Here is a 27,950-nt window from a genome sequence, read left to right as displayed (position 1 = left end):
CACGCAAGTTGCATCTTCCCATCTGCAACTTGTGACAAAACCCAGCTCTGCTGGGGCTCAGTGACATAGTGACAGTTTCACTACAAGCTGGGTGACCCAACAGTCACACTTCAGCCTCAGCCAGAAGTTCTTTGAAGTTTGTTGCCTGAGATTTAGTTTCTTCTCCTTGTGCTAGGTCTCCATGTCTCTGTTTTTGTAGGTGAACAATGAAGCACAAGCCATAGACTTTGAAGGAGGCCCTGCAAGTATTTCAGCTTAGATTACTGCCACGTTGTCACTGGGCTTCATTTTTTGTGTAGCTTCAGCTCTGTTGTTATCCCTGATTAAATAAGTGGTGCTACAGGGCAATGTCTTTTCAGCTTTGTCTGCTCCTAAAGGAAGTCTGGTTTTATTTCTCAGCATAATGCAGGCCCTACATCTAGTTTACTTATGATTTATATTCTGTTGAAAGTTATGAGCCATCATGAAGCCTACTGGCTAATAATTAATTAAGCTCATTTTAAGTCATTAATCTATTGTTCTGCATGATCTTTCCAGAAGACATTTAAGATGTCTGATGCAATGTTTATTCTCAGCTCTTTTGAGGCAAGTCTTCTCTATAAATGCCTGTCTTTATTTTCCATTTGCATCACTTGCAAATGGCTATCTATACAAGCCTAATGGTTTACAGTAACCCTTCAAAAAAATAGGTACTTGAGGTGAACACATTTAAGATGACTTTTTATAAAAGTCTAGCATTTCACCCAAGCACCTTATGAACAGAAAGCCAAGTGCTCTAAATGTATCAGCATTATGATAGACTAAACCCATTTGCTGTGGTATTGAGGACTGACACACAAATGACCCTGGGCCTCAGTACATGGAAATTACTTGTAATTACTCTGTATTTTTCAACCCTCAACATGTTCATCTCATAACTCTTTGGTAGACACTCCTTTGAGCTGGCTCTAACATTATCAGGGGAAATTCTGAGATCTCTGCTGGAGCTCTCCAATTTGCAGCTGCGTAGCTGACCCATTTTTGTTTAGGGCAATGTGTCTTTGGTTATAAAACCATCATTCTTTATAAGCCTCTTGCAGGGGGATAAATGGATGTATTTTTTTACTCTATGCGACATTTTAAAGTGGATAGACAGATACTCTTTGCCCAGTGTTTTTTTAATCTCTACTTCATGAAAAATGAAGGCATTTGGCCTGGATTTTCAATTTGATTTATATTCAGAATTTCTCTCAACATATTTAAGTCTAGCTGATATCAAGATATCAACAAAGGCTTTAATCATTACCAAAGGTTTCCATGTGATTGAATAGTGAGAGAGGATGTCGTCTTTCCTCATTATTTCATAATTTCTTATAAACTGCATACCAAATTCACTGACTTTCATCCAAAATAAATTACATTGAAAACTTGTAGGAAAGAAGACCTTGTAACAATATCCTGCCACAATTTCTGTGGCTCCATCCAATCTTGGTGCTGTCTCTCATAGATATAACCTAAAAGTAACAACATTGTGAAGTCAAATGTGACTGAGCTGCCAAGTCTCTCTGCTAGGCAGGAATCCTCTGAATTTATGCTGCATATTCCACTCAAGTTCATTTTTTTTTGTGTGTGTGTTTATTAACATTAGTGAGTCAATAGAGCTGTGAAAATGGGAATATCTCTCTATTTCAAGTCATCAGGAAATAATGCTTTTTCTCTTTGAAGGCCAAATTCTATAAGAATGGAGAGAATGCAAATCAGAAGTCAAAAGGATTTGGTGCTTATTTGCCAAGGGGAGGTTCCCATCTTTTCTCACTGAAGTGCATTAAGATTTTTGCTATTGACTCGCCTGAGAAAAGGGTCAGATCTTAATCTGAGGGAGAGAAAAACATTTGGCTCTTTTGTATTGTTAGCTAAAATAAAAATGCTTCAGCTAAGTAAGCTTGTGACCATTTGAAGAAGCAGCTTAGCAAGAAATACTCTCAGTTTTGCAAAGGTATAAACCCTGAGAAATGTGGTTTTGCCCACCACAGTGGCAAATATTCATAGGTTAAGAAGGGGCTTTAGTACCTCTTATACCCCATGGAAACCAAACCTAATGTCATCAAGGCAACTTGACCATTTACATCTTGCCAAGAGAAGAATATTCAAACCTTACAAGTCATTGAGATTGTGCCTGTTGCTGCCACCATCCTGGGGAGTCTCCTGGCAAAGAACCAACCAAACATAATCCCACCTTCCTCTTTAGCCATCAATCAATGTGAACAACCTGCTCTTGGGTACAAAGAGTACATTCTGGTCTGACCACATGGATAATGTGCTTTCCAGTTGTTTCTCTAATCAATCAGTCTAAATAGTCTCATATTTATGCCGAAGCATTCCTTTTGTTACCTTCAAGACAGAACTGGGAACTCAAACCAGCTCAGGATGAGATGGGTTACATGGTAGTATGTTATTCCAGATTTTTACAGCTGCTGAATATAAAATTGATAATGGCTACCTTCCAGCTCAGGCAAGATAATTGCAATATTTATTTTCAATGTGCAGTTTGTCACTTCCCCCTTCAAGTCAATCTAGCCCCTCTAAATCCCTTTTCTTTTAGCCTTTTCAGTGGGTAACACATGTAATGTAAAGGCTGTACTTAACACCAAAATTTCATTGCACAGGAGCACTGGGCTCAATATATAAAACAAAAACATAAAGTAGCACTAATGAATTAGGTTATGAACAGTGGAAATTAAGGTATATTGTAAGAGGAGATTAAAAAAGAAAAGTATAAACCCTTTAAGACAATTATAAAGCATAGACCAGATTTATGCCATCTAACTCACTGTGATATAAGGGCTCACAAAGGAAGTTGCTAGCTAAATGTGCATGCAAAGTTCCTTATTTGGACTAGTCCCAAAACACTTGCTCAGGAGTATCTGTAGTTGTCTTTTTGAAGTTAAGAGTCCTGCCTAGTATTGTTCTGGTGTAGGAATCCATCAGCTGGCATTAGAGCAGTCATGGTCTTCACAGATAATCAGACATTCAGTGGATATCTTCTGCGATTCTCCTGCTTACAGTTCAGAACACCTGCTGGCCAGGAGGCGCTGAAATGTTCACCTGCATACAAGCATAGCCCAAGTGTACATTTATATCAGCCTGCCAGTTTTAAAGGACTGCGTCCCTTCAAATTGCTCAGCAGTTTTTAAAAACTTAAAGTTCTAGTTGTCAGTAAACACATCAGGTGGGTAATGCAAAGTAACCTGCAACTCAGCTGCCGGCAGGGGATGGAAAGCTGCATGAAATCTGTCTTTATCACTGCAGGAAGATTTGTGGAGTCGCTGCTTTCATCTCATGGTAGTTATTGCATTGACTTTTTAAAAGGCAGATAGTTTTCTCTGGCTTTGGTCACTAGTGTCTGAGAAAAACTATTAAAATTCAATGTAGTTTTGACAGTTGGACCAGCTAAGGATGCTTCCTTCTATTCGCTCTTACAGCTCCTGAAGGATGTCTGATTCAAATTCCATTGGGATTTCTCTTTTATCTTTGTAGTCAAAAATATCCCCGTATTTTCTTCCACTTTTCCCAGAGCAACATAAGAGCTGTGTGCTAACGTGTGCTGCAAAAATGTGTTTCAAAAAAGAAGATTGCAGCTATCAATTTGAATAACTTGGATTTATTTCAGTTACAGCTCCAACATCTTTAATTATATTTTCCAGTAAAGTTCTTGTTTGCAAAGATGTAAGCTGGTATGGCAAACTGCCTTGTAAAATCTGAAGTTTCTTGCATATTCTTGCAAAAAGCAGGCCCAAGAGCTAAAAAGGTTTGAAGTAAGAGCTGTGGGCAAGAGCTGTATTATCTTAAATCTCACAGCAGGAGCTGGGAATTGCCACAGTGATCTATTAAACATGGAAGGAATGATATCTGTAAAGGCCTCATGCTATCAACCAGAGGTAGCCAAAACAGAGACACTGAATGGAATAGAGATGGGTGAAGCACCCTGTCTCCAATTGGCTGCTGGGCACCACATGGCACCAAAACCAAAACCAGCCTAAGTAGAATGGGGATCTTCAGGATCTCTGTCAGAGCCAGAACTCTCCAGAAATGTGGAAGGCAACGGAAGGAAATTCAGGAGGTACTTTTCCCTGCATTTGTGAGCAGGCAGTGCCAGTAGGAATGAAGAAACTCTGAAGGTAGCCCTGTTCCTAACAGCAGCTGGTTATCCAAAGCTTGTTGCAGTCAATAATTTCCTGTCAAGCAGAACAGAGGCTGACTGTGAAGCTGTAGTGCAGAAATGTGAAGAACCCTGAATTCCATGTAAAAATGAAAACATATGTGTAGGATTGGCTCAGAGTAAGAAGTGTCTTGCAATTTTGAGGACTATTTTACAGCAGAATGTGCCTTAATGTGATCTGGGAAGAAAATGAAGAGAAACTACTGGAAAACCCAGAGTAAAGCTGAACAAAAGTCTTGTAAAATGCTGGTTAATGCATGTTAGTGAGGAAGGAGGTCACTTGGCACAGTCTCCAGAGTGAACTCCACAATTCTTAGACACAGGATTGGTTTGCTATGTGAAGAAGTCGCCAGAACCCCAGCTCCTCCAGGTAAAAAGGTGTGCAGAGCTGTCCTGGATCAAAATGAGAACATGGCAGCTTGCATACGTTGGACAACCAATACTTAAGAAGATGGTGTCCAAAAATTCCCAAAAACCACAAAAGGCAATGGGTTGTGCCATGTTTTTAATTGATGGTGGCCAGCACAGGCAAAGGGTGACAGTTATGCCTCTAGCTCAGCTGAGCTCCACATAGCAGCAATGAAGACTGTCAACCTGAGAGTAAATACGACAGCTATTATTTCAATTTCAACACTGACACACAAACCGCTGTTCCCAGAAATTATAATAAAAGAGCTTCAAGAAAAGCCTCAAAATAGAAGATAAATTGATGACGAGAGCTATTTGCACATCAGCCAGAGAAGTATTTTTCTGTAGCAGTGCTGTGTGCCCTATCCTGCTGCACTTGGAGACTGCCACACCAGAGGGATGCTCATGGTACAATATGGCGCTGTCACAACAAATGACTTGCTGCTTCTTGACGTTAGTGTTCATGTACCAGAGGAGACAAACAAGTTCAGGTGTCAGCAGCATCACAGACTAACTGGACATTGTTGTTAAGGTAGGGTAGCAGACAGGCTTGGACGCTCCTGGAATCCCTTGTTACGTGAACCCTTCTCACTTTTCATTCACAGGGAGCTCAAGGGAATACTCCCGTGGCATCAGGCTGTTCAGAGATCTGTGCTCTGCACTGCCTGGGCAGTGTCTAGTGCACAGGGGAGAGTGCAAATGAAGCAGTCTTGGCAAGGCCCTTGCTGCAGAGGCGGTGACTGGAAGCACAAGGAGCTTGAGCTGATACGATTAACATTTTCTATTCTTCTACAGTTCTCCAATCAGTATTCTGCTGTAGTCAGAGTTGGGATTTTAGAAGCCAGATCTCTCATGCAACTGAAGCAGAGCAGTGACTAAAGTTCCTCTTGCTGAGCTGGACAGTAAAGCTAACTGGAAGAAGTCTGCTTTTTGTATTGCTTTATTCTCCAAAATTAAATGCTCCAATGAAAATACATTGGAAATTTCATGTCTTTATCAACACATGAAAAGCAGAAGGCTAGCTTTCCTTTTTCAGTTATAAGTTTTGGGTTTCCACTCTTTTAAGAAAGACAAAAGTTCTTTTTGACTGTGAAAGAAATTGCAAGAGAAATCATTAGCAGAGATTTTCACCCAGCCCAAATGCCATTCTTCAAGAAGCTCTACCTTTTTTCAGCTTTCATCTGATGGCAGTGTTAAAGCAGGCAATTTGTATAATTTGGTAGCTGTTGTCATTTGTGATAGGAATTGTTCAGAGGCATTGTATCTGTCGAACACATCCATTTCTTCTACTAATTAGGATTGATGTACAAGTTACATCCAGGTTTCGAATTGGTCCCCAGCAGGCTCTGAACTTTTTGTTGTTTACAATGACTGAAGTTCTTTGGCTTGTTTCTCCAACGTTACTTCCTTGCTGGCAGTGGTGGGATTGAATGAAGCCGGCAGCTGAGTGGATGTTTAGTAAAAATTATGTCAAATGTAGCAGAACTGATAAATTCCATTTCCTTTTACAAAAATGTTATCAAGAAGGTGCTGTTCAGCAGACATAATGGTCTGGATGGCATAAAGGGTTTTAAGAAATGGCTGGAAAGAACACGTGTGCACAGCACAGCTTTCAGTTACATCCAGAACAGCCTCTCTATTCAAAGCCACAAAATAACTAACTAATTAATTAATTAATTAAATAAATAAATAAATAAATAAGAAACACCATCAATAACTTCCAGGCCTTAATATCACATCACTACCACATGCATAAGGTGTGCTGAGGTCATTGGGCTATATCTTACCTGGAAGTTTATAAAATGTGTATTCTGTCAGCTGCTGGCTCCTGCTTGGTTTGCAGATCAGCAGGAAGATGTTTTGATGAGTAGAACACAAATGACTTGTGTTGCATCTGTCTGGCACAGCCTCTCTCAGGTGACAATAAACATTGCAACTACACCATGAAGGAGGTGAAGTACCATCGGAACAGGGAAGAGGTAGCTGTCAAATTGCTTACGCTTGAAAACCAGGTTTTTAAAGTCTTTTCTTCCCTTGTTTGATAACAGCCTCATTTCTTTAGTTTTCCCTGTGAAGTCCCACCTAATTTTTCTACTGAGACAGAAGGGTGGAAGATGTGTGAATAAAATCAGTTCTTGTACACTGCTACCAATTTTCTATGCATAAATCATGGGTCATACGTGCCTCTAAAAGGCAAAGATTTGGGCATAATAATTAAGTAACATGACTGAATGCTACAATTGGGTATTTAATCACATAGGAATAGCTGCATACCTCATTGACTATGAAAATGCTCCCTGTGTGCTTTTTGGGGTGTGCCACACATTGCCAAGCATATATTATCCTGTAAATATTGATGGTGAGTAATTTAGGATCAGTAGTTGCCTTCTTTTCAGAACACCTCAGACATGATGGTTACCTTTCTGCCTTATTGTATTTGCACTTTTGGGGCCATTTACTCAATTTTTGCCTGCTAAATTGGGAACTTCTTGAACAAATACAGTTCACTTTGTTCATCTTCATATACCCTCACAGAAGCCATTAATTACCCAATGAGCCCAGTGGACAATTAATGGCTTCTGTGGGTATTACATCAAACTGGTTGCATTGAAGCTTCTAAATGGAGCATAGCATGAAGTTAAAGAAATACACAAAGAGGACAGGTGTTCTGATTTGTACATCCAGCTTTTTTCACTGATTGGAGTCTGGACCCTGAAGCCCAGGCCCAGCAGAGAGCTACAGAGTGTGACCCCCCCCAACAATGACAGCCTGAGGACCGATCTACAGCGTGCCAAAATGATCCATGAAAGAGTGAACCCTCGAGGCTTGGATCAGAGGGAGGTGCACTGGCAAGAGCAGGATGCTCAGAGGAGCTGTCTGAGGTACCCTGGGCACATTTTAGTGAAAACCCCAGCGTGGGCATTCACAGCATAAGGCAACAGCTGAGTAAAAGTGTTTAGGACCCTGCTTTTCAGTCATTCTTGAAATGAACGGAGTCAGAGCTTAGCCTTGGTTACTCACTTTTGCCATCTATTGGAGTGGAATAATTCTTCTTTCTCCTTTATCAATAACCTTTTGGTAGTCACAAACAAAAGATTTGACTTTTTTTTGCTTCCATCAGGTTCCACTAACATACGCCACTATGTTTTTACATAAATTTATGTCTATAAGTTATGCATGTAGAGGTACATTATGCTAAGAGCAAAGAATACAGTAAAGAATAAAGCACAATATTAAAAACAAAACAACAACAACAACAACAAAAATAAAAAACACCAAAAAACCAAAAAAAACCCCACCTCCATTCATTCAAAGATGAATAAGTCATTTATTGCTTTTAAGTACCGAATATCACAAAATTTTGGAATCATAGAATATCTCCATTGTATATGGTTGAGTAACTTTTCTTTTGGAGCTTATTAACTGGAATAATGTAGATTGATGCTACAGAAATTTACATACGGAAATACCTTTACACAAAAGTAATAATTTAGTTCAAATAGCACTAGTGAATTCATAACATTACCCTGGTGCATATTTAGACTATATTCTGTGTTGTACATGGAACATGTGTTGTCCTTCGGTGAAAGTAGAAAATATGTGCAAATACATATATGAAAAAAGATAAGAAAAGGAAAACTATGCAAGCTGAAAGCAAAATCCCTCCTTGGCCTTTAGTCTTCTAAAATAATGTTGTTTTAATACATGTTAAACAAAAAAAGCCAGACCATGTTATCTTACATTTTCCTATTTCCCTAATGAAACTTGGCTTGTCCTCATCTGCTTTTAATTCTGAGTTTGAAAACCTGAAAAACTTATCTTCAAAATCAGAATTATTTATCCCTATGAGATAAATGCTGTCCTTGTGTATCAATAGAAAAATGGCCCTCCAATAGACAAGGTGTGATAAGTGGGACTACTGCTAAATTCTTTTCTTGGCTGTCATCCCACCAAGTGCGTCATATTTAGTCAAGATTTTGCCTTTATTACACACTTGGGGTCAGTATCCTGGAGATTTAGTGGTTACTAATGGTTACTCGGACAGAGAAGGGAAGGAAAAAGACAGAAAAAAGCAAACACATAAGGTATATTTTTCCAAGTCCTGCTGTGAGACTGCAAGAGTGAAAGCTGAAGAATCTTCTTCTCATTCCCTCCCTGCCTCCCAATATCTGTCTTTTGGGGACTGAAAAATGCCTTTTTAATGGTCTCAAAAAAGGAGAGTGGTGGTAACTCCCTTTTTGAGTAATCCTAAAAAGTCCTGTGACAGCCATCCAGCAAAAAAAAGCAAAGATCTAGTTTAGATCCAGCATTTGTGAAATAACAATCTGGGGACAATATACTCTAGGTGTTCCCGTTCTCTGTCCCCCAACATCCAGATGTATAATCCATGCTGTAAACAAAAGCAATGAAGGATGCAGCCAAAGAAAAGATAGATTCTAGATACATCTAAATTCAATAATTAGTCTAATCATATAATATGAATTTTTCTGTATTTCATGTAATTGTCTCTTCCAAATGTCTGCTCATGTTTCTGTCTGGGATTCAGATCATATTGTCGTTTCATGCCACTACTATTTGATCTAATAGCCCAAAAGTTTTATTAATGGCTCAAGGACTAAGTGAATTGGCCACTTAGACACACGCCTCCATTTCAGCAGCTTCACCAGATGACCATTTTACCAGAATGACTGTGACAGGAATTAGAGCTACTGCAGCTGCCTCATTCATCATTGCTCATTGACCTTTAACTGCAGCCAAACTGTATTGAACTGTGGTTAAGGTGTCCAGGGGGATTGTGAGTTGTGAGAGGAGGGGATGGAGTAGAGAGCAAGGAGGGAGAAGAGAAGGTTATTCTTTTTTGGGGTGACACTGACCTCCTTTGAAATCAATCACAAAAATACCATGGCACCGAAGGTGTGTGCACCAGAATGGTGCTGTGCAATTAAGTGCTGAGTATTTCCCTTTGAAAAGAATATATATTTCTCCATTTAGAAGATTGAAATGAATGATCTCTGTTACTGAAAGAAAGTTATGTGGGAATAAAATAGTCTTTGGGACTAGAATCCTGTTGCCAGCTTAGCCCTCTGCTAAACAGTTTTGCGGCTAATCTGGGCACACAGAAAGGGTTTCCAGCTGCTCTGTGCTTTCCCTGTGGAGGGATTTTATTGAGTGCTTGTGTATATATGTGTGGCAGCACCTCTTTCAAGCGCTGCATGCAGCAGCCAAGGGAGGCTTATTGGTGGGTCTGGTTTGTTGATGCGTTTTTGTTTGGTTTATTTGAGGGTTTTGTTTGTGTATTTGATTTTTTTCTTTATATCCCAGAGGAAACAGCTGGGGAAAAGATTTTGGTGTAGACCTGCAGGCTTCTTATGCCAGTTGTTTTGAGCTGTTTGTTTTGTTTGAGTTAATTTGTCCCATGTTTAGAAAATGTGGACTCCTAAAAAATTTAGATGTGCATGAGAACCATTAAAAATAAACAAATATTTCAGTAATACCACCCAAACTGTATTCATGTTGTTGGATAAAATAAATCAATGTGGGTATTTGCAGTCTGATGCACCAACATTTGGGAACATATTCCTAAAAGGAACCCCTTCAGCTCAGACCCACATTGTTACTTAAAGTCAATGAAAATACATTTGCAAGTAAGGATTGCTCACACACATATGATCTTCAGTGAGGGAACATGTACTGGCAGCCCACAGATGAGATAAAATCTCAGACAGTTGTATTAAAGGTTAGGTTTGTATCTCCTAGGAAAAAGATGGAAACTTATTTATGTCTAACAATGTTAGCCTAAAAGTCTAGGTTTTTAATAAGCAAAAGCTCCTGAAAGCAATTATGTAAAATATCCATCTTTAGTATGGTTTTCATTTACTAGATAGCTTCTTCCCCAGTTGGTCTGTTTGAGCTCAAGGCTTCAAAATTTTGCAAGAAGCAGTCATTTTTCACATGATTAACACACAAAAGGAGCAGACAGGCAAAATGGCATCCTCTGTTTCTTCAGTATTTTTGAATAATTAGTCCATTTGATTTTAATGTAAAATGCATTTTTCAATTTCATTGAAAGAACATGATGCATTTATGGAAAAAGCCCTTAAGTACCGCTTTTTCTCAAAATCAAGCCACCTATTTCTTCCCTTTTTTCCCCTTCCTTATTTGAGTATTTCTGTACCCTTCACCAAAGGACCAGAATCAATCACCTGTTTCATGGTGAAAGCTACATTTCGCTATATTAACCCTTTTTTTTTTCATCACTTACTTGGGCAAACCCTGAGTTGGTGTGAGATGATCTCCAGTGAGGTTAATAAGCTGGTTTCTAAGTAGAGAGCTGCAGATCCAGTCTTGCATTTTCAAGGCCATATAACTGAAGTTGTTTATGATATAAATATAATTCACAGATTGCCTTTCAATTTGCTGATAATTCTGCCACTGTAACTGTTGCTGTCTTAGTTACTGCTTTGTATATTCTGATCTTCTAAATTGCTATTTTACTTTTTTCTTTCCTTTTTTTTTTTTCATGCCCTCCAATTTGATTTCACTTCTTGCTATATGCCAAAGGCAGGCTTCAGTTAATCATGGATTAATTTTAAACTTACTTCTCAAATAGTTCCTGTGAATTTTTTGGCCAAAAATCCATATTTCTTAGCAGCAGAGTCTTTGGTTTTTTTCCAGGTACAGGTTTTTTTTGTACACACATTGGTTCATTTGCAAACATTGGTACCATCTAACTAAAGACATTCCTGAGAGACCAAAGCTGGATTTTTTAGTACATCACTATCATGGTTTCACTTACAGGGAGGAGTAGGATTTCATCACCCCAGATCCAGTGTCACTGTAAAATCCGTGCCTACATTTTCTGTGAAGAAACAGAAATACACTGCCTGCACTGATTCTCAGTGTTTATATGAGCATAACTGTGATTTTCCATGTTGATATGAGATTCAGTGTTCACTCTGTGGAGGAGGCTGGGACACCAAGGCAGGAACCCAAAATCCGAGCCAGCAGGTGATTCCAAGAGAGAACAGACTCTGAGGCTGCAGTGCAAGGTGCAGGTATGCAAGGGGATGTATTTCCTTAGCAAATGGGGAAGGTAAACATCTGAAGTCTGTCAGATGGATAGGAGGGAGTAAAGAGCCCTCTTTAAAGTTTATCCTCAGTGCAAACAGATGAAGTGCAGCTTGCTTTGATTTCTGTCATCTACAACTACGTAATCCGTGTCATTGCGATTGGGTTTCTGGTTTGGATTTTGTAAGTCTAAGTAATCTGCTTTGAGTTTTCCCCTGACTTTGGTGAAGAATTATTTCAAGGTGACCATCTATCACCAAAATATTCAGTGTCTGTCCTTACAGCCAGAGGTCTGAACCACCCCTACACACACCTGGCAGTTGCCTCCTTTTCTCCATAATACTCAAAGGCAGGCGGAGACGTGCCTGTGCAGGATGTGATAGTTTGTGTTGAGAGCTAACAATACAAATATAACAAGAAGAAAAAAGTCTTTCTGAGACCAGAAAAGCTCTGGCACGTGACAGCTAATGTGGCAGTTGATCTGCCTCATTCTGCAGAGTCCTGGCAGAGTTGGGAGGCACCATTCAGGGCACATCAATAACACCTCAACACTTACTATTGATCAGAGAGCAAATCACCAGCTGAAGAAGGAAAGTTTGCATACCTGCTGTTATCAGTTCAGACTGGAAACAAGTAAATGTGGAGAAACAGTGAAATTACTTTTCCTTGTCTTGATTGCATTTTACAAACAAAAACCTCAGAAACAAAACCAGCCTATAAAATCCTTTGTTGTTATTTCCTTCCTGTTTCCCTTCCAGCCCAGCTAGTGTGTATGCAGGCAGGTGAGCTCTTTGGAATAATTCTCCCATGTAGGAAAGTACGGGTGCTATGAACCATTACTGCAGTCCAGTTATCTCTGACATGCTGATCTGCCTGGCTAACATGGAGCTGAAATTCAGTTATTCCCTTTGACATGGAGTCAGTTGGGAATTTACCAGATGAACTTCCTTGACAAATAGCTACCACCCACTCAATCCATCACTTCAGGGAAGTTGGACGGCCTTGCACTTTTTCTTTCCTATGCTTTTATCTTTTATTCTGCCTATCAGAGAGATCAAGGGGTAAAGCCCAAACCAATATTCAAAGGTATGTGATTTAGAGCACCAAACATGTAACAGATCTTTTAAAATTGCATATTATACAGTAATCACGTACTCCAGAATTTCCTCCTTTTTAATATAGAAAAATCAGATAGAACTCTTCATTAATATTTTAATAGGCATAAATGTTGAGTTCTCAACTATCCACATGGTAATTTACACTTCTGCTGTAGCTGGGTGGGAGGTGGTTAGTTTTTCTTTGTGCTAATACAAGGATCTCACTTCCTGAGACAGGAAAGCTGCAGACAACAGTTGCGCTGCATGGGTGAAAGGCACAAAAGGAAAGAGAAAATATATATGGAAGAATTTTTCTAAAAAAGAAGAAAAATATATGTTGGTCTAGTATCTCTCATGTCAGGCAGCTTAAAGTATCTAATAAGCATTTTCACTGAACCACAGAATGGCTGACTTTGGAAGACATCATTGAGGATCATCTGGCCTCAACCCCCATGCAACATCTCGGAAAATCAGGTAACCTATAAATTTCCCAACCTGTATTTTTGTGGTACTTTCCCACAAGCTCTGGGCATATCCATGAGAGCCACCATCCCATTGTCTTCTCCTGCAGGGCACTGGAACTGCTGTGGATGAAGCATGGCTGGAAGGGGGCTGATAAGGGAAAGCCTGGTCTGGCACAAGACTTTTCCCTTTGGCCCTCGGCAGGTGGGGAGAGCAGGATGTCCTCGGTAAAGTTCAGTGAGTGACAGGGCCCTGGGTTTGGAGGCAGGGAAAGCCCAGACCTACAGCTGGTGTGAGCCTGGGAAGGGGCTGTGCCAGAGGAGAGGGAAGCTGAAATTGCTCACCTTCCAAAGCCCAGGGCTGAACAGTCCCATGGAGCTTCTCTCCTACGCTTCCCAGACCAGTTGCCCTGGTCCCTTGTGCCTGGTGTTTCAGCACCAATAGATTTTCCCTGTGCTTTCCTCAAAAATCATGAGGATTGCTTTTCAAAGTGTGTGAGTTTTGTCACTGCATGATTTTGCTGTTGCTGGTGACATTGTTGTTGTTTTCCAGGTTTTTCTCCTAAGGAAAAAAATTATTTTGGGGCATGGGCTTTGCCTGGATGTCTGTCTCTTGTCTCTTTTTTTTTTTTTTTTTTTTTTTTTTTTTGATCCAGTGACAGATTTCAACCAAATGTGACGGAGGGTTTAAGCTCTCCCAGACAATTAACAAATGCCATGAAAATTTGTCAATGGGTAGAGGATACAGATGCTGTAAATGCCCTTACTGTGGGAAAAGCTGCTGAGTGGTATCCCACATCATCAGGCACTAGAACAGCCACGTGGGAAAAGGGCCCCTGTAAATGCCCCAAACACAGAGTTTGCTTCAGTTGGGTTTGTGTTTCATGCATGCCAGAGCCAACCACTTGTAAGACAAAGTTCCAAAGAAAGCAGGATTAATTCCTTCTGTGCACAGCTAGCTATTGGTTTTCAACTGGAGCCCCCTCAAAATGTCCCTTGGACTCAAATGTTGACATTTTTAAGAATGCTGTTATCTACCTGTAAGCAGGTATGAGGAGGTGATTTAAACAGGAGAGGTGCCAATGGCCTTATTCCCCTCAAAACCACTTAACCTGCAGCAAGATCTGTACTTGAAACACTTAGAAAAATGGGTACAGCTACAACACCACCAACCACTGTACCTGTAAGGAGAATTGGATGCAAAGCTGCATATGTTTAGTGTGCAGGACTCAAGAACAGAGTGGAGTCCTGTCACCGACATGTTTCATGAAAAATCCTTTCCTTAGGATTTTTCCTCCTGAGAAGCTGAGAGGCCTCAGGAACAAAATGTAAACAATGATTATCTGCTGCTGTGGAATGCAACAGGTGGATCTGTGGTTGGTCTCATGTGGTTGTTTCTAATTAATAGCCAATCACAGTCCAGCTAGCTCAAACTGTCTCAGTCAGAGACAAACCTTTGTGATTCATTCCTTTTCTATTCTTAGCTAAGCCTTCTGATGAAATCCTTCCTTCTTTTAGTATATTCTATTCTTTTAATATAATATATATCATAAAATAATAAACCAAGCCTTCTGGACATGGAGTCAACTTTCTCATCTCTTCCCTCACCCTGAGACCCCTGTGAACACGGTCACAGAGCCCAGCTGACAAATTAGGAAAATTTGTCTCATATCACAGACTACAGTGATGCCCTATCCATTAAGGAGAAGCAACAGTTCTCCCAGATGAAGGGGGGGAAATGGCTGAAAGTAGCACAATCAAGAGCTCTGAATATTTTAAGTCAACCCTTTTGTTAAATATTCATGGACGCATCTGAGGCCCAGTGTCAGGTGGTTCTGGTCAGCTTTAGGAATACAGTAAATTGCAGCATCAGACAGATGATCTGAAAATTTAGAAGATGCCAAAAAGGTAATTTGAAATCCCCTTCTTGGGGTTCTGAAGTTTATCACCCTTGCTCCTAGATTTCTGCTGTGCTGAAAACTTAGGATGGGTTTTGTGGGATTTTAGTCACAGTCCAGAGGAGTGGTGGTTAGAAAATAGACACCTCTTGGCTCTCTAGCCCATAATCTGGGGAGTGGTTGAGATCTGTGGCTCAGCCCGCAGTTCAAGGGAGTGAGTAGAGTCAAACTTCCTTCCCTAGCCCAGCTCTCTTTGAAGAAACATTTTAAAATAAAAGCCTTTTCTGGATGGCCTGTGTAGAATTTATTACTAAGAAAACACTCTGATGTTTTCATAGTATCAACCATGTCTTCAATATTCTGGGCTATTTCCAATATTTCTGCTAAAGGAAGAAAGAGAAAACCTTCTCCTTTAAGTCTCTGTGGTTGCACACTCTGAGTGGGTGATTTCAGGTTACCTGCTCTCTGTGCCATGACAAAACTACATGCAAATCACTGTAGTATTTTAGCACATGTTCAGTACCAACAAGCCAGCATAAGCAAGTGGAGAAAACAGAAGCTTAATCATTACTCCATGTTCCTGGTGTATAAAGAGAGATACTGTCCACCCACACAGTCTGTGATCAATGCCAAATCTTTTGCAAACTTAGGGCTTTCGTTCAGTTTCTCTGATTTTTGCTTGTGCATCCTTCCTGGCTCCCACGGTTTTGGTGATGTAAGGAACTCACTGACCGGGAGCTATTCTGACACAATGCACAAAAAAGAGGGGTGAGGGATGTAAGGCTGAGTTATAAATGATAAGGAGGGAGCTCCTCTCACTGGGAGAGGCTGAGAACAAAACCTCTTTGTGCCTTTCTGCGCTTCCTGAGGAACCGTGGTGACTTAGGCTTGGCAGGATGTCACCAGGTTTACACAGTCACACAGAGATGTCCACCTGGGACCTATTTACCCATGTTCCCCTGACCTGCTCATTATTGCCCATGTTTTAAGAGCTGCTGCATCTCTTTCCTCTCTATGGGAGTGCTTCATAATCTGCTGAGCAGAAAATGGGTCTCTTTTGAATGGGTCTCTTTTGAATGAGACCTGAAATAAATACGGCCATGGTGACATCACTTCACTAAAAAGGTGCAAAGATGAGATGCTCTGGAGATTCAAGAACACTTCTCTACTATCCTTGTTAGATAACAATAGATAAAAAAATATTGTGTTGGGTTGTAATCACTAATAGACATGTCTCCACCATGTGCAGAGAGTGAAGTTTCAGATGAAAAAAATCACCCACTGCAAACACAATGATTAAGAAAATGCTTTTAACTTTACAAAAAAATGAAAAAGAAAAGGAACACAAAACACTGGGGCAGGGTGGTGGACCTCTTAACACCAAAATCAGGAACTTTACATCAAAGTTCCCTCATGTCATAGAACATGGGCAGGCACTATTCATTTCAAGGGAAAAATCCCCTAGAAGATGAATAAAGAAGTATTGGAAAGGAAGTCTGTGTAAAAGAGTGGTAATGAGTGAATGCATCCAAAATAACTGGAATGCTCTATTGCCCTTCTCTTTGGCAATTCTTGTAGTCCTGGTTACATAGTAAATCACAGCATGATTGATACTCACAAAAAACTCAAAAAAGTTGAGAACTTGTGTTTCCACAAGAACTTTTTATAGGAGACATAGGCTCATTCACTCATTTTTAGCTGCTATAGCCATAGAATCTGTACTATTTACAATGCAGAGAGTCTTGGGAAAAAGCAATTCTTAGTAAGATTTTGTCTCATTTTGTCTATGGAAAAAAGTGAGGATAGGCTTTTTATGCTGGAAGTTATGATCAGTAGAGAAAATGATTAATTAAACCAGCCTTGCTGAAGGCTGATATCTGATGTGTTAGAGGACTAAGGAACCTAATCTACTTGCTTGTGAATACACAATGGATATAAAGATTATCAGCAAGGGCAAAGGAGGGGCATTCTTAATCTGAAATAGATATTATTTTCAGCTTGTCTGCCTTCTGCGGTCACGAGTGTTCATGCAGACATCTACAGGTTTGCTTGAACTTAGAAATCTCACTGAGCTTTTATATATGAGAGTAACAGCTGACTCATGAGTAAATGGGTTCAGCCATTTACTTTTTATTTCATTTTCTTTCTCCGTTCTTGTTCTCTATTTCTTTTTATTGGTGAGAATATTTTGTTCTTCTGTGGCTCCTGCTAACCAGGGTCATTTTTCTCCTTACATACTGTGGTCCCTTATCAATATCAGAGTAAATTCTGCCACTGATGTAACTCAAGATAGGTTTAGACCTTTATATGTTAGTATATTATTGATCCAGAAAGATAAAAGAAGCAAAGAAACAAAAATGTCACAATACTAATATATATAATTAAAATAATAATAAACAGAGTTAAAAAAATCTTAAATTGAGAAAAAATCTGCTAAAACACTGGTTAGGAAATATGCATCATTAATTCATATATGGAGAGAGAGTATGAGGTCACATACAAATAAAGAGGCTTTGAGATTATGAGGTGTGTCTGATGATAAAGCAACAATCCAATTTACTATTAATTGGTTTTAATGCGTACCCAGAGAGCCTGTTTTACTGCAGGCCCCAACCCTCCTATGCAGTGCAACATCTTTTATATGGAAACTTAGGGAGATATACATTGCAACAGGATCAGGAAAATTGTAACTCTACCTATTTCTTAGAATCTTATGAAAGAAGGCCTAAGGATTGTACATTCCACAAGATTGTTAGGAATTGTTTTGATGAAATAAATATTAAAATGTAAATTTCTTGTCAATATTGTTGAAAGCATCCTTTTAGATGTTTTGGCATTGTTACAGTAAATCAACTCCAGTTTGCAAGATCTTTGACACAGATTTCCTTTAATAAGTATTAATACTATGTATTTTGCCTTTTAAGGTCTGTTATGAATAGAATACTTTTGTCTCTACCCCACCCCCCCAAGCTGTATACACGAGTCCCATCCTTGAGTATTTTAAGACAACCCTAAACCATGCCAGAGCCTCTTCTGGCCCATGGTCAGGGAAAAGCTGGAGAAATAAGAGTAGGAAAATATCTCAGAGTGACATTTCCTTCAGCTGCACTGGGAAAGACCGTACAGAGAGAGGGCTGGGGAGCTGGTGGCCACTGCAAAATACCAGGCTGGGCTGCTTTGGGACTGTGGTTTCATGATCCAAAAAAAAAAAAAAAAAGAATAGCAAATATTTCACTTTGGACTTTGGAATGTTCAGCTGGGATTGGTCATGAAGGTTGAGCTGTTCCTTTTACCCACTGGTTTGCTTCCATGAGTGGAAAATTGTTTTTAACCTTGTGTGGTTGTTTTTGTGCTGAGGATCGGGTGCAAAACATGAGTGCTTCCATCAGCCTGCACTGAGAGGGCTCTTTGTGCCAGCTGTGCTCAGGGTGGGCAGCCATGCAGGGGGCAACAAAGAAGAAAATCAAACCCCTGATGATTCTCTTTTTAAAAAAGGAAAAAACTCAACAGATTCCATGAATTGAGCAGTTCCCCAACCAGAGGAAGTGCTTTTTCCTGACAGCAAAAGGCAACAGGGCAATCAAAAGTTATTTAGGTGCTCTGCTCTGGAGTCTGAGATGAAATTGTCTTTTATAACTAAAAAAGTGTCGGCATTTATAACCAGAAAACACTTTGTTACAGTAGTGTCAGTTCTTCTGGACTGGGCTGGGTTGAGTTTTGGGGGTTTTTTTTGTTCAAAGAAAGTTTGATAATGTCTGGGTAACAATTTGGATGGTGGGTGTCTCGCACAGTGTTTAGGATTGGGGGCCATGCTGTTTAGGATGGACTTTGAGGCCAGAAACAGGCCAGGTTTTAGCCCCATTATGTAATATAGAAGAGCTACTAAGGGAAGTTTTTCTTGCACTGCCCAGGCTACTAAAACTTGGGTTTTTAGCAGGCAAGTGATCTCCAGGGATGATTTAGAAGCACTAGAGAAGAGAGTACTTCAATGTTACTGCCTGCTTCACTTTTTGTTTGTCTGTGAAGGTGCCCATGAGTGCTCACAAGGGGGAGGGAAAACCCAGAAATGCTCAAAACAGACTACAAGCAAAAAGAGGAAGAATGAATTATGAAGACAACATTTACTTCAGCTTTCCTGCATCAAGGAAAGGGATCTAACAGAGACTGAAAATGCGTGCTGCAGTCTGAACCCAAGCAATCATTATGGGCTGATACATGAATTGGCTGCTCACGAAAGATGAACTTGTTAAGTATCCAACATGCTCCCAGAAATAGACTCTGAAATACATCTTTTGCTGATATTTTTTTCCCCAGCTTGAAAAGACAGAGCAGACTTAAATGTAGAAGACTGGTTAATAAAATATACTTGAAATATTGAAATGAAACGGGAGGATCTTGGGCTGAACTGTTTAACTTTTGAAGTACAGGGCATAAGTTTATTCATTATAATGATTTGTTTCTCTTCCTGCTCCAAAGAGAGGGAGTCCAGATTGCTCTGTCTTGTTCTTTAATGAGGATGAGGCTGATGGTGAATTTATGCTAATCTTTAAGCACCATTAGGTTGAAATTTGAAATATTAAAGAGCAGAGAGGTCAGTTCAGAGCCTACTTAAACCTCTGAGTCATGTGACCAAGGAGGCAATGAAACAACTGTAGGTGAGAGTCCTGCCACATGAAATTTCTGGAGAGGGAGGCAGGCAAAGAGGACGCTGATCTGCTCACCCAAAGTGTTGAGTGGATGTGAAAGATGAAAGCCCTAGGAGGAGAAATGCCTTTCTGCTTTTTTGGCTGAGCTTCTAACAGCCAACCACAAAGTTGTCATTCAGCCCCTGTCAGCTGTAATATTTAAGCCACATGCAAGGCAGCTCCACGCAGCTGAAAGGAGCGCTGCTCGACTGAGGAGTCAGATTTGCAGCCTGCCACCAGGGTGGCCAAACAGGCCTTGCTGAGGTGTGAATTATGAAAGATAGTTTCCAAATGTCCAACGGGCAATAAACATTAATATAAACTAGACATGGGCCCGTGCCAAATAGCCCCAACTCACAGAGTGTTTGGATTGCAAACATTTGATCAGGATCCAAACTTTGCAGCTGGCCTTATCTCTGCAGTGGCCAAGCCAAACCCTCAGGGTTTGTGGCCACCTGGCACATTCTGTGATCCAAGGATGCAGTATCTGATTACCTGCTCCTTTGCCACCTCCAGCTAAAAGTCTTTTTTATCATCCCTCCCCTGTACTTCCTGCCTTGCTCTGGTATTCCTTCTCTGCCTTCATGGCTTGTGTCTCTCTTACTCAGACTGGAAGTTCTCCAAATTAGAGACATACTCTAAATCTGTTGTGAGCAGCTCTGGGTGGAATTATACAATATTGTGGAAAATCATCAAGGAAAGCATGGGGTCAGAGCGTGAACTTTGCCCCTTCCATGCAGGACTGACAAAGGGGACTGGACTGAAAGAGAGGTAGGCAAGACATACATTCAAGAATGCATGTAATAACCCAGCTCCACTCAGAGGAAATTCTGATGTTCTAAAAGACATGGCAGGGCTGGTTAGCAGTCAGTGCCTGTGGAACACAAGCTAGAACCTTCAACCATCCCTGGGCTCAAACACCAGACTCTGTAACCATTTGTGTTTTTCCTTTCTACCTCAAATCCCCCTGAGTTTCACACAGGGATTGCCAGTCAAATTGCATGTGTTTTTATTCCCTGGGATATATCCATAGAGAATCAACTGGACTGGCTGAAACACACCCTTGACCCTCTTCTTTCACTTCCAGCAGCAATAAACATGAAAGGAGTTGTGTGATCACCCTGCTCCCTCTGAACTGTCCTTTCCTCCCTGGGCCTTGCTAGGGGAGAAAATAAAACACCAGACCTTGTCCTAAACCTTAAAGCCAGACCAGCATTGAGATACTACAGTTTCAGGGTTTTTTCTGTCTTCTGTAAAAGTAGTAATCAGGAATGATGTAAATTTCAAAGAATGCTGACTATCACTGAGTTCTAAGAGGTTAATTGGCATATTAATTGCCTGTAATTAATAGATGCATTTGCAGACAAGAGAAGTGGAGATTTTATGGCTATGAAATTTGTCCATTAGCTACACTTCACACTCATCAAATCCAGTGTTACTGAAGCAGTAATACTATTGATCTACATATGGATTCTGCTCGGGTACTTGTGGTGTCTATTTAATACCCTCCTCTTAAAATGGAGCAAGGGGATGCTGAGCTTGCACCTGGAGTTTTCTCAAATTTCTCTTTGCACTTAATGGCTGAAAAAACCACACAAAATTTTATTCTTATTGCATCCCCTCTTATAACTATCTCTGGTTTTAGCTGAACAGGTTTGCCGAATCTAAATTTCTGGCTATAGTAATTATATTGTTGACTCATGGTTTCATGAGGAAAAACTTTTTACATTCCATGCTAATAAAATATCTCCAGGGATATTATCTGAATTTCTAGAAAATAAAATGTTAATAATGTTGCCTGAAAGATCTTCAATTTCCAGCTGGAAATTGAGAAATAGCTCTGTTCACTGATATTTAAACCTAGTGCTGTGGCAAGTCTTCAAGGCTTTGTATCTCATCAGTGTAGATATTTTCCCTCTCTCTGTTCTCACCAATATGGGAACGTACCAGGCCAGGTTTTCTATACAGACCTGCTGGATCAGAAGTATGCCTTTCTTTAGAATTCATTTCTTTTTAAAAACAATCTGGATCTAAGACATCCCTGAGTGTCTAGACTCCCAGGGGTCCTCATGAAAATAGACCCAGCTCTGCTCTATCAAAGCCCTGCAAGCATCAAGGGCCTGCCAAGATCATCAAAACACAGTTCCTTAAAGTGTGGGTGTAGGTATGAAAATTGCTCTGTTAATACCACCCAGTTTTATGTCTCCACTCACGTGGGAGTGCAGAATATGTCTGACAATGTCTTCAGCTGTTCAGGAATGAGCACTAACCCGCTTGTGTTTTCTGCTTGCTTATGGGATTGGAGTGGGTGGGAAGGGTTCTGTTTCTTTTTCAGCTCACATCTCACAAATCTGCCAATATGTTGTCACCATCTTCTCCACTCAGACTGCTGCAGGAACCCCAGTTTCATTGCCTATTTTCATTGCTGACTGTTTCTGGGGGCTTGGGGACTTTTTTTGTGTATGGTGAGGTTTTTGGTTGGTTGGTGTTTTTTATTTAATTTGTCTGTTTTGTTTTGATTTTTAAATTAATTCTTTTCTGTTGTTGGTTTTTTGGGGGGTTTTTTTGTGCAAGATCCAGAGATGATGGGCTTCACAGGGGCTGTCCTGCCACAAACAATCCTTGATGGACTCATTGAGACTATGGGCAATCCAGCATTTGTATGAGGGGCACCAGGAAGGCAAATTTCACTGCAAATATACGACAATGCAGTTTCAGCCAGAGACAGCTCCAGGTTTTGCAGAATCACCTACTGAGACCTCAGGAAAGGTTGGAAGGTCAAACTGTGAGCTGTCTCCCTTTCATCTACTTGTGAAGGCCATGAAATTCTTTGTAGACATTTTAACAAATAATGCTTCAGAAATATATTTTCCCCTAACATCCTACTCCTTTTTTTCTTCACAAGTAAAAGCCAACAGCAACTCAGCACGCATGTTTTATGTTAACTAAAAGAAGATAGTAAAAATGCATGTTTCACCCTTCCAGAGGGGTCATTATGAAAAAGTGAGGTAAAAAATAGTGTTAACATGATCAGCAAAGAAATGAACTCTTCACTTTTCTGCATCTTTTGAGACATTCTGGAATGTCCCTCTGTGAGCCCTTCTGTCATCCTCCTTCCTTTCCCTTTTAACCCACACCCAGACTCTACATCACAGAAAAGGAAGGTTTTTGCTACCTCTGGCTGTAACTGAGGGAGGGGTCCCTCAGGGCTCTATCAGCTCCATTTTAGGATGAAGTCAAGATGCACATTTTTCCCTCCTCATTTTTCCCTTTTGCCTCTGTGTCACTGAGAAAATCAGGCACCCAGATGTAATGGTTGCAGAGATCTTGCAGGATCCATCTCTCTGCTGCTCTAGTTTCCCTCTTTAGTGAATCCCAGAGAATTTGCAAGAAATATGAATCTCTTTGCTGGTGTTCTATCTTTAAAAAGCAAATGCTACTGAATATTTAAGACTATTTTTTTCCTATCAAATTGTTAACAGATTCGGGACTCTCTTAGTTAAAAAATGAAGAGAGTACATCCTGAAATACATCCTTGTATTTGTGCCTATCTTCACCTCCTACTCTTGGTGTCCTGCATGGACTGTGCAATCCATGACATGGTGCTGCCACAGGGAGCACAGGAAAAGCCTTCCTCTAGGAGAATGCTCAACATTACCTTGGATGAAAGTTTCCTTCAGGGGTCTAAGATAGGCAGCAACACCCACAATTCTGCCCATTTAGGCACTTCTACAAGCATTTTGCAAGCCTAAATATCTCTCAGCATCTTATTTTCAAAAGCTGGATCCTAAATATCTGGAGAGTTTGAAACAAAGAGCTCCCCAGCTTCAGATTTCAATATATGACACAAAGCAGTTCAACAGCAGAGTTGTGTTTTCTGGCTTCACCCTACAGGGTTATCTGTGATGGACTGACACTTGCTGGCCCTGAAGGCAAGCAGAGACACAGCAGCAGTTTAATGGTGATTTCCTGGACTTTGATTTGGAAGGGACCCACAAGGATGAACAGTATGAAAATGTCATAGTTCAGGACAATAGTGCATCTGCATTAGCAATGGACTTATAGCACAGATATTAGCACCATGTCAATAATAATCTTACCATCAAAATGATTATGATAATTATTATTAATATAGCAATGAACACAAGTAGCAATGATAATTCTAAATGGTAACACAGTGATGAGCTCTTTGTATATTAATATTCTATGAGGAGATGTGCTCTTTATATGGAATCTTCTTATTTTATTATTCTTATTTATTTAGTTTCCATAGGATCTTCTTATTCTATTCTTAGACTTTCTCAGTCCTCTTCTGCTTTTCCCCTTGTCCCCACACCTTGTAGCTGCTGTCTTTCCTTTCTTTCTGTTGTCCCAAACATCACTCTTCAACTTGAATATTCTCCTACTCAGGGAAATGGGAGTCTCCAATCCCATAGGATTTTTTCCCTGCATGCCATGACTGTTGGAGTTGCGTAAACAGAGCTGGGCTCACAGCACATATGGAATGCTGACCTGTACCCCCAGAACTGGGGTAGGAATCACTGAGTCACAGAATCTGCTCAGTTGGAAGGATCCCACAAGGATAATCCTTTTTATAAGCCCCCTTCAGGTGATGGAAAGCCACAATGAGGTCTCCCTGAGGGAACTTTCTCTTCTGCAGGCTGAACAGCCCCAGCTGTCTCAGCCTGTCTTTGTAGGAGAGGTGCTTCAGCCTTCTGATCATCTTAGTGGCCATGATCAGCCTTTGGACTTCCTCTAACAAGTCCATGATTTACCAAGATCAAAAGATGCTCTTGATCTCTTTCTCTACAAACCTCATGTGCAGAATAAGATAAAATAGAACAGAATAAAGCAGAATAGTACTACAGGACATAATTAAAAGATGAATATACAAACCAGAACTTTATAACAATTAATATTAAGAACATAATTCTTCTTCCTACAACATAATTTTCCTTATAAAATCTATTCATCCTTTCATCCTCATTAAGTGGAAAGTAAAGTTCAATGTGGTTGCTACTTTGGCTGCTTACAATTTTTTTCATGCTGTACTGTGCACTGGCTGGACTTTGAAACTACTTACAGGATTTGCATTGGCTTCAAATATAATACAGCAGCTCATGTGGGAGGGACAAGGTTCCTTCTATTTTAGTATTTACTTTTTCTATTTTGGGATAGACTGCATATCAGCTGTGAGAGAGAAGTATGGCACCTACAGACTGAGGCATATCCCTTCTTTTTAAATTCTTAGATCAAAGGTGAGAAGTCTGTACCTGCAGAAGGACCAGCTACTGAGCCTGGAGCCTCTGAGACAGATGCAGGGGAAAATTGATCCCTTTTCCCTTTTGTTCAAATGCAGCTCATAACTGTAAGCACAAATAGCATTTGCAAAACAAAATAAACTACTCCTTGAAAAATTTGACTTTCTGCTTTCCAAGGGTCACACTACTGTGGCTATTTTCTTTTTGACCACATCCTCATCACATTCAGGCCAGATCTAACAGAGAACCATGGTCAGAAGAGAAAAAGAATAATGAATTCTAAAACTGATTTATAACTGTGCCATCCATTAGCAACATCTTTGCATTTCCTAGGTGTTTAAAGATCAGGGAGCCTGTCAAGCCTGGCTATTGTGTGGGTAATCCCCAAAAGGGAAAAGTGGAACACTTCACCTTTCCCAGTGAAAATTCTGCAGAGAGGGCTGCCACAACCGTGACTGAATCCTACCATCGATGAAAAGGACAGGGAGGAAATGAGATATGTAACAGCAGTGCCTGGCTTCAACAACTGTGGAAACTTGCCATGTGTTCTGTGCGTCGTTTTTATAGGTCTGATCATGACATATGATAGACGCCAGAAAATAGGCTCTTATCATCATTCCACAGACAGTGTCTCTTTTAGTATGTGCCCTGGGTGTGATCCTGACAGTTTCACTGGCACAGATACAGAAGAAAGTATTTGCTCTTCTCTGTAACCTATTTACAGGGATTTCTTCTGAACTCCCAGAATTTTCCCTGGAGTAGGACAACCCCATGCTGTTCCCAGTTAGCGTTATGAATAACATTTTCCAATAAAAACGTGTCTGTGTTCAGCCTGAAAGATTTCTGTCACAAGTCATTTGGCAACTGCAGATCAGAATTTAGTTTGGAATTCTGAATTTTGGGGCAGCCTGCTCCTAAACTTGTGACCTTCGGAGCTCAAGGTCATCAGGTCAGCATGAGCTAGCTCTTTCCTGCTTGGCACAGGGAGCAGAAAAGCCCAGGAATCCTTGGCTATAAAGTAAGCCACAAACCTTGGAGGTTCAGGCAGCTGTTCAACAGAAATTACTTTCTTTGCATCAACGAAAATGAGGGAAATGGCTTTTTATTTTTGAGTTAATGTAGGCTCCGGGGAAGATATTTAATCTGGGAAGTATCATATGTCTTAGGCCTGGAAAAAAAGAATTCTCAGAATTTCTACTTCATAGGAAATTGGGAAATCTTTTAGGTTTCTGGTTCAATTTTGATTAAAGTGAAATTTTGAAAAGATTTTTTTTCACACAGACTGTAAAAGCTGCTTCACCACCAGTTCTATTTCTGCTCCAAGCTAGGGATAATTAGGCAAAAAGGTGGCCAAATAAAAAGAATAGCCCTGCTACTAATCTCACAACGGTGAAACTTGACGAAAGTTCACAGCACCATTGATGTTATTGTAACTAGGATTTGAAAGCAGGAGAGGAAATAAAGTCATTGCCTTGTCAAAGAGATGTAAGACTTATATGAGCTGTATATTTGCCCTCTGGACAGTAGGAAAGCAGTGGAAAAAAGAATGGAAAAAATAGGACCACTTGAAAAAATGTAACAGAACAGTAAGGCAAATAGGTAGAACTACAAAATAGTTTTGGTTAAGAATTTAAATTTCTGTTTTCCTTCTGCAGTCTTGAAATAGCAGGGTAAATTTTGCAGAATTGCTTGGGAATATATTGCAGGAATCTCCACTGAAGATCGGGAGTTAAAGGGTTTTTTGCACTTTAGAAATTGCAGCACCTGGCCCAGGGGTTCCTCTCTTGGAAGTCTTAGATAATCAGAATCTTCATTTTGTCCCTGTGCAAGGAAACAGACTTAGCTAGCCAAGAAAAAGGAAACAAGTTACTCACTTCCAGTGGGCTGGCAGACCCTAAAAACATGTACCCCTTTGGGTTCACATACAGCAGTTAGCTAAAATCTATTTGGCTGCACAAAGTGGTCGATAACATCATTGCAAGCCAAAAGAAAACAAAGAATTTGTCTTAAGGTTTTTGATCTAAATAAAATGAACCTGATCATCAGGGGCTTTTAAAGATATAGAAATGGAACCTAATGGAAGGGATGGAGACACAATACACTATGCAAAGCTAATTAAAACAAAGTTTTCATGGGAATATGAGACCTTGAATCTTTTTTTGCGTGCTCTATTTTAACAGAACAGTGGTTTTCTTTTTTCCACTTTGCGGAATATGGACCAACAGATCGGTTGCACAAGATGTTTGCTGCTCCTTTTTTTCCATTTCCCTCGGCTTGCAAAAAATTCCTCTGAAAACCAGATTTTCAGAGCACTGAGTCGGGCTCAGTGTGGCCTGGCTGGTCAACGGGCTGCAGAGGCTGGCCCATGGTCATGAGCCACCTCCCCTTGAAACTGGTGTCTTGAATTACTGAATAAATTCATCACTTTCTAAAGATAGAGGTGACAGAGCGACAGCCCTCAGGCTGGGCAGACAAATTACTCTGTTATATAAGAAACTTGGCCTTCTGGGCAATGTCAAAATTTGCCTGCAAAATGTTTGGCCAAAGATCAGCACTAAACTGGAGCTGTGATAGCTTCACTTTGTCTGACTTCCCCATGTCCTTCCCTAGTATGTGGCAGTCTAATCTGGTCAAGAGCCATGTTCTAATTGCATTTTAGATTTTATAATTATTTACCTGTTACCTGTAATGTCCTTGTGAGAAGTAGACTGGGATAGTTTTTAAAAGACGACTGAGCAAAGAGGAAGGAGAAAAGTACCAAAACGTGTTTTAAATCAGACTTCTTGTGTGAATGTTGACCTTTCCTGGTGCAAAACAGAGAGAAATATTTTGCTTGCCTGTCTTGCTCAGACCTGCAGCTGGTGGGATGAGCAT

The sequence above is a fragment of the Fringilla coelebs genome (genome assembly GCF_963513975.1).
Source record: "Fringilla coelebs genome assembly, chromosome: 4".
Classification (NCBI taxonomy): Eukaryota; Metazoa; Chordata; class Aves; order Passeriformes; family Fringillidae; genus Fringilla; species Fringilla coelebs.
Note: the sequence above shows the minus strand (reverse complement) of the source record.